Genomic DNA, 8,538 nt, shown 5'->3' on the forward strand with positions numbered 1-8,538 from the left:
CCCTTGAGAAGTTCATATTCAAGCTAAGATTGGAATGATTAAAAAAAAAAAAACTGGCCATAAGAAAAAAAAATTAAGGGAGCAGGGTGTGAGTGGTTCTCACCAGTAAGCCTAGCTAATCAAGAGGCTGAGATCTGAGGGCTGCAGTTTGAAACAGCCCAGACAAGAATGTCCTGGAGACTCTTACTTCCAATTAATCACCAAAAAGCAAGAAGTGGAGCTCAAGTGGCAGAACACTAGCCTTGAGTGAAAAAGCTAAAGCACAGTGTCTTGCGTTCAAACCCTGGTACAAAACAAAACAAAACAAACTCCAAGGGACAAGTCATTCATGAAGGGTACTCATGAAGATTGATTCACAAAAGAAAAGAAATGATGGTTGCTAACTATGAAGTAATAGTCCCAGGACCTCTGGTCCCTCAAGTCAGGATAGCTCTTCAAGTTGGATCCACTCTGTTATTGTAAATACATTTGAAAGAAATTTCAGTAGACTTTGGAAGTAAGGCCATGAAAGAAACAAGAAGCACCAAGAGCAAGAAATCAAGCTAGGCCAGAGTTTTGTCAAGATTGGAGGATCTCAGTGAGTTCTAGGATCGGTGAGGAAGGCAGTTAAGCCCAGACAGGTAAAAGAGTAGGGCTTTCAAATGAAAAGATTGTCTTTCCAGTTGAAGAGATTGCCCAGTCCAAAGTCCAAGGATGGAATGTGGCCAGAGGAGATAAGAGAAACTATTTTGCATAAATAACTGCTTAGTTAACTTTCAAACAAGTCCAGAGTGCACCTGCAGAATGTGGCACAAAAATAACAAACTTCCCTGCCTTGAGCCTGTGTGGACATTTCATAGCCTTGTGAAGCAAGTCTCACCAGAATTTTCCAGAAAGTACAATGTTAGTAGCTAATGTTCTCATTCCGACATCTAGTTTGGGGGTATATAGACCTAATCTGGAACTATCCAGAGTAGACAATCCAGAATTATTGTGTGTTATTTTTACAGTGTTCTAGACCTTACTAAAATTCTTCCTGTCTACCTTTCATTCCTGAGAACTTCCAAAGTGTCCAAAAATATCTGACCTGAAGAGTTTGTTAAAATGTGGTCTTTAGCCCGGCATTGGTGGCTCATGCCTGTCATCGTAGTTACTTAGGATGCTGAGATGTAAGGATCATGGTTTGAAGCCATCCTGGCCAGGAAAGTTCATGAGACTCTTATTTCCAATTACTCACAGAAAAAAGCCAGAAGTAGTGCTGTAGCTCAAGTGGTAGAGTACTAGCCTTCAGCAAAATTTATTTAGGAACAGCACTTAGGCACAAGACCCAGGACCTGTCAAAAAGAAAGTGTTCTTTAAGCCTGGCTAGGGTGGCTCATGTATGCAATCATAGCTATTTAGTAGATCTGAGGATCATGGTTCAAAACCAGCCTAGACGGGAAAGTCTATGAGACTCTTATCTCCAATTAACCTCCAAAAATCTGAAAGTGGAGGTGTGACTTAAATGATAGTGCACCAGCCTTGAGCTGAAAAACTACAGGGCACTGCCCAGGTCCTAAGTCCAAGCCCCAGTACTGGAACAAAAACAACAAAAGTTGCTCCAGAGACTGAAAATTTGCATGTTTGCAAAATGTTCCATTTTTACATTTTATCTTGAAAGTTTGTGAGCAGTTTCCGTAGCAACTTCTTTGTGGCAACTTAAATAGGTCCATGGTAGAAAAATAAATAAGAAAATGTCCCCCCCCCCCCAGCTACCCTTCTTCAGGAAAACATAATTTCCACTCAATGAGCTTACACTTTGAGTAAGGCCAAACCAACACATGCTCTGAAAGGAAATCCACTCAGCTGTGAGCATTACTTGGGGAGCCTAGTTGTCCACAATGGACACTGACTGCTTTTCTTGGGTGTTTGGCTTCTTGGTGTTTCATGGGAGAAGTTTAATTCATGAGACACAGGTGGGGCAGCCTTGGGAAGGCACTTACGAGACCTCTCACAACATCTTCTAAGAGCCTCTACTCTGGGATGATTTACGTCAAGGCTATGCTCAAGGTATGCTGGAGCTGGGCCATTTCTGCCAATTTGAGGCCCCTCTCCTGGGCTATCCCATTTCCTCAGAGCCTCATTGCAACTGGATGCTCTCCCACTCAATCTTCCTTTTTTTTTCTTTCTTCACGGGCTTCAGAATTGCCTGTGGTTTGAGACTCTGCTTTCCTTGTATTTTTTTCATGTTTTTTTTTTCTTTCCCCGTGCTAGTCCTAGGCCTGAATTTAAGATCTGGGTACTGTTCCTTAGCTTTTTTGCTCAAGGCTGGTACTCCTACCACATGAGCCACAGCTCCGCTGCTGGCTACTGGGTGGTTAGTTGGAGATAAGATTCTCATGGACTTTTCTGCCTGGACTGACTTTGAATGGCAATCCTCAGATGAGCAGCTAGGATTACAGAAATGAGCCACCAGTACCCAACACATTCTCCTCTTTTTGTTTCATTTTATCTCCCCCCCTACAATAAATCTCTATATTTCTAATTCTGTCTTGTCTCTGCTCAGCAGTCCCTAAAGGGACACAACAGTTTCCTGTGTACCTTGGTTTTGGTGTTTGGGTCATGAGGTGTTTGATCACACCTGGGTAAAAAAAATCCCCTTTAGAAAGAAGGCTCCTTGGTTTCTAAACGTAGCATGAGGGTTGTCACAAAAAGTCAGGCAATGCTGAGTGCTGGTGGTTCACATCTGTAATCCTAGCTACTCAGGAGGTTGAGGTTTGAAGCCTGGAGGTTGAGGCTCTGATAAAAGTTGGTGAGACTCTTATCTCCAGCAAACCACCAAAAAGCCAGAAGTGTTGGTAGAGTTGGTAGAGTGCTAGCCTTGAGCAGAAAAAGGCTCAGGTGTCAGTGCCCAGGCCCTGAGTTCAAGCGCCTGTAGCAGAGCAAAAGGATTTACACAGGAAACCAGACTCCTCCTACCAATTCAACATTATAAGGTCTCTTTCTGTCTCTGTCTCTGTCACTTTCTCTCTCTGATTCTCATTCTATTTTATTGTAGGCAGGTTTCTCCTATTGACCGGAAATAGGGCTACCAACAATAGGGACCATTTGTTTTCAATTAAGCACCTACAGCTATTTCTCTTGTCCACGAGGGGAGAACTGACATCACAGGGGAGAACTCTGATTGGCTCAACTCGGATCTCGTGCCTACCTCCCGCCAGTGGCATCAAGGGCAGATATAAGCACTCTGATTGGTCCAGTTTGGACCACGTGCCTACATCCGGGCACAGTCACGTTGGCGGCAGGCTCTTGGACACAGGCTTCGAAGCCGCCTCGAAGCTCTCTGAGGCGGAGAAGGATTCCTGAAGTAATTAAAAAAAAAAATAAATCTGTATTTGGGCAGACAAATGCAGCAGCTGTTTCCAACTGAGGCTAAGTGTCTGCCTAGTGACACAAAATGAGAGGCCTGAAGTCGTTTTGGCCAGAGCTTGGAAGGCCCGAGTCGTGCCACACGCGGTCCTTTTCTCGCTCCCCGAAGCCCACGAATGAAGCCGCCCAACCAGAGAGGACAGCAGCTGGCTGGCGACAGGCGACGGGTAAGCCGATACCACAGCTCGTTCTCACTTTGCTCAGGCAGGGGTGGGTTCTTGCTGGATGCAGTTCAGTCAGGACCCACGGCAGGCCTCAGGTGGGCCTGGGGCCTAGCCCGCATGCAGGCCTCTGTGTGTGTGGGGGGGGGGGAGGGGGTAGGGGTTGGTGGGAAATGGCCAAGGCTCTGGCAGGAGGAAAGATGGAGACAGTAGTTCTCTTAAAGCCATTTCAAATCAGGCACTGGTGGTTCAGGCCTGTAATTCTAGCTACTCAGTGGGGTCGAGATAGGAGGTCTTTGATTCCAAGTCAGCCCGGGCAGGAAAGTCAGTGAGACTCTTTATTTACAATTAACCAACAAATAGTGGAAGTAGAGCTGTGGCTCAAGTAGAACACTAAACCTTGAGCAAAAAAAAAAAAAAAAGTGCAGACAGCGCCCAGGCCCTGAGTTCAAGCTCCAAGACTGGCAAGCACACACACACACACAAAAATACAATTACAATATTTGAGATTAGTTTCCACTTCCTAGAACTGGTCTGTGGAAACAGGTGAGCCCAAGTGTCTGGGCCTCTGGAAAGTCCGTTTGCCACAAAGCAAGGTGCCTTTGGAGAGCTTCTCAGTAGCATGGGACTGTGGGAACTGAGGGTGGGCTGGCTCATGCTTGAGGCAGGAGTTTTCTGGGTAAGACCCCCAGGTCTTAGGAAAATACCACCTGTCCAGAGTTCATACTGAGGCGCCACCAGTCTTCCAAAGTTACTAGTTCCTCAAGAGAACTGTACTTTAGGAGTCTGACACAGGTGGCTTATGCCTGTAATCCTAGTTACTCAGGAGGCTGAGATCTGAGGATCTCTGCTGGGACAGGAAAGTCCCTGAGACTCTTATCTCCAATAAGCTACTAGAAAATAGGAAGTGGCACTGTGGCTCAAGTGGTAGAGTGCTTGCATTGAGCTGAAGAGCTGAGGGACAGTGCCCAAGCCCAGAGTTCAAGCCCCACGACTGACCAAAAGAAAAAAAAAGATAATCAAAACTGCCTGCTACCCAAGGAATGTAGAGTTGTAGTGGAGGAAAAACTTTTCTTCTCCCTGATTAAGTCTGTACATGGGGGCCTGTGAATTAAACTGACAAAGGAGATAGGCAAAGAAGGGTTTGTATAACCAGGCACTGGTGGCTCATGCTTGTAATCCTAGCTACTCAGGAGGCTGTTCTGAAATTTGAAGCCAGCCTGAGCAAGAAATTCTGTGAGACTTCAATTAATCACCAAAAAACCAGAAATGGAGATGTGGCTCAAGTAGTAGAGCATTAGCCTTGAGCAAAAGAAGCTCAGGGATAGTGCCCAAGCCTGAGTTCAAGCCCTAGAACTGGCACAAAAAAGGATTTATATGTGTGATATGTATATATGCCGGCATGCTTGGTGAGATCATCAAGGGGAAATTATATGTAGTTTAAGAACAGGGAGTAAAGAGCCAGGTGCCAGTGGTCCATGCCTATAATCCTAATCCTGGCTACCAAGGTGGCTGAGATCTGAGGATCACAGTTTGAAACCAACCCAGGCAGGGAAGTCCCTGAGACATATCTCTAACAAACTACTCAGAAAAAGCTGGAAGTGGTGCTGTGGCTCAAGTGGTTTCATTCTAGCTTGGAGCAAAAAGAAGCTCAAGGACAGCACCCAGGACCAGAGTTCAAGCCCTAATAGTGGCAAAAAAAAAAATAGGCGAAGGGAGTAAAAGTTCTTATGGGTAGAATGAATGTTTCTTTACGGTGCATGCATTTAAGTTTTAGAAAAACAAATGGAAAAAAGTGTGTGAAAATGTTTTCTATACATATATGAACAGTCTTTCTGTTAACTTTAGGCATCATAAAATTTCCCCCAGAGAAGGCCTTATGATAGATTTACTGTTAGTCTTTGTCCTGGGGCCATCTCAAAGAGGGAATTTATGGCAATGTTCATTTCTCAGAAGTTTCTGCCCTGAGTCAGATAAGGGAAGCGCCCAACAAGGCTGCTTTCCGCATCTGTTGAGTGTCAAATGTCTTCAGCTTAAAAGAATTTTTATACCATCTGTGGGGTTCTGGTGTGTCTCCATATAATCTAATAGGGAAGACAGTTTTGTAAGCAAACAAAACCCCCAGGGAGATATGTATGGTGTTGTGCTGTGTGCAAGAGGAAATCAGACCATCAACTGGTGACCACAGGACCTTGATTCACCCTTAGGAGTATGACCATGATTAAATGATGTGGTCTCTTGGGCATCGCCTCCCTCATTGGTAAAAAGGGGCTGATAAAAGTCTCTGTCTCAGCTGGTTGCTAGTAGCTCACACGTATAATCTTAGCTACTCAGGAAGTGAGATCTGAGGATCTCTGTTCAAAACCAGATGGGCCAAGAAAATCTGTGAAATTCTTATGTCTAACCACCAGAAAACTGGAAGTAGCACTGTGGGTCAAAATGGAAGAGTGCTTAGCCTTGAGCAAAAAGAGTACAGGGACAGCACTCAGGACCTAGTTTGAGCCCCATGACTGACACAAGAAAAAAAAACTCTCATTGGTTTGTTTTAAGGAGCGAAGAATGATACACATTGCATGTCTAAAAACACCTAGCATGTGGCAAGGTCTTCCTTAAGTAAAAGATCTATTTTCCAAGGAACAAGTTGTTCAGATCTGTAATCCTAGCTACTCAGGAGCCTGAGATCTGAGGATTTCAGTTTGAAGTCAGCCCAGGCAAGAAAGTCTGTAATATTCTTATCACCAAAAAAGCTGTAAGTAGAGCTGAAGTTTAAGTGGTTCAAGTTCTGCTCAAGACTAGTGAGTCTTGAGCAGAAAAAGCTAAATGATAGTGCCTACGTCCCAAGTTCAAGCCCTAGAACTGATAGATCAGTCAATCAATCAATAAAGGAATATACTCATCTTTATAAATGAAGTAATCCAAAATATATAAAAGAAATAAGTTTTCATTCCTTTATGCCAATTTTGTTAAGAGCTTAATTTGTGTTTTTCCATACTTGTCCTTGCTCACATAGGTGTAAAGAAATAAACACATTCATAGTAGGTTGGGGGTCATGCTCCGTGATGCTTGATTTTGCACAGAATCAGGAAAGCTGGGTGTGGTCGCACATACTTGTAATTCCAGCTACTCAGGCTGAGGCAGGTGAATAACAAGTTCCAGGGCAGCTGGCTAACTTAGCAAGAGACTGTCTCAAAATAAAATAAGAAATGCTGGCAATGTAGTTTGGTGGTAGAGTATTTACCTCCTGTGTACAAGGCCCTGGGTTCAATTCTCAGTACCACATGAATGAATGAATGAATGAATGAATGAATGAATAAGTAAGTAATATAGGTAAGCCCTCAGTTTGTTTTTGTTTTGGTGTGGGTCCTTGGGCTTGAACACGGGGCAAGGGTGCTGTTCCTGAGCTTCTTTAGGCTCAAGGCCAGCCATCTTACCACTTGAGACACAGCGCCACTTCCAGCCTCTTCTGAGTAGTTAGTTGGAGATAAAAGTCTCACAGACTTTCCTGCTCAGGCTGGATTGAACTGCGATCCTCAGATATCTGAGTAGCTAGGATTACAGGTGTGAGCCACCAGTGCTCAGCTAGTCTCAAATTTTATAAATGTGGATTTAATCCTTTAAAAAACAAAAAACAAATAGCATACTGGTCATTTGTTCTTTTGAGGCCATAACTAAAATCTAAGGTCCTTAGACTTTAACCCTACATTCTCTTCTGAGTTTTATAGTGCTAACTCTTATACTCAGGTTAGCCCATATTAGGTTAATTTTCTTTTTTTTCTTCAGCAGTTCTAGGGTTTGAACTCAGATCTGTATACTTTCTAGGAAGACACTATACCACTACATATAAGACATAGGGCCTGGACGCTGTCCCTGAGCTTTTTCCCTCAAGGCTAGCACTCTACCATGTTGAGTCGTAGCTCCATTTCTGGTTTTCTGGTGGTTAATTGGGGATAGAGTCTCACAGACTTTCCTGCCCAGGCTGGCTTCCAATGGTGATCCTCAGATCTCAGCCTCCCAAGTAGCTAGGATTACAGGCATGAGCCATCAACACCTGGCCTCCAGGCGTATTTTGGGCTGAGATAGTTTTGAGATAGTCTCATTTCCTGCCCAGAAACATGCCTAGACTACAGTCTGTTTTAGCAACATTCTTTCTTTTTTTTTTTTGGGTCTGGTCATGGGACCTGAACTCTGGGCCTGGATGCTGTCCCTCAGCTCTTCAGCTCAAGGCTAGCACTCTACCACCTGAGCCACAGCGCCACTCCCGGCTTTTTTCTTTTTGCTTATGTGGTGCTAAGGAATCAAACCCAGGGCCTCAGGCATGCAAGGCAAGAGCTCTACCACTGAGCCACCTTCCCAGCCCCATAGTCTGTTTTAGGCTCTCAGGCATGTACCAGTGTGCCTAGTTTGGGGTTGGGAAAGGATCTCTAATATACATACACACACACATATATATATGTGTGTGTATATATATTATATATATATATACACACACATATATATACACACACACATATATATACACACACACAGGCATTTACCTGGACTTCAATTTGCCAATTTTAGGATTTAATTCACAGCTAGGATGATAGACATATGTCACTAGACACAGCTTCTTTCCACTGGGATGGAGTCTCATGGCCTTTTCTGCCTGTGTAGCCCTCAAATCCTTTTGCTCTCAGCCACTAACACTGAGGTGTTTTTCTTCTCTAGAGACAGGATCTTACTGTGCACTTCAGGCTGGCCTCAAATTCTGTTTCTGCCTTCCCTGTGCTGGGATTACAGGCTGTGTTACCACAATGGCTTTGAGTTGATTTTCATATTATATGAGCTCTGTGATCTATGCTGTGTTTTGAATGGATAAAGTGACAAGGGGGCCTGATTTCATTGTTTTGCATGTGGACATCCAGATGTCCACATGTCAATACCATTTATAGACTATTATTTTCCCTAATGAATTGTTTCAGTATTGTATTGAAAGTCAATTGATCACCCT

Source organism: Dipodomys merriami, unplaced genomic scaffold, assembly GCF_024711535.1.
Source record: "Dipodomys merriami isolate MVZ:Mamm:240054 unplaced genomic scaffold, mDipMer1.0.p SCAF_44, whole genome shotgun sequence".
Classification (NCBI taxonomy): domain Eukaryota; kingdom Metazoa; phylum Chordata; class Mammalia; order Rodentia; family Heteromyidae; genus Dipodomys; species Dipodomys merriami.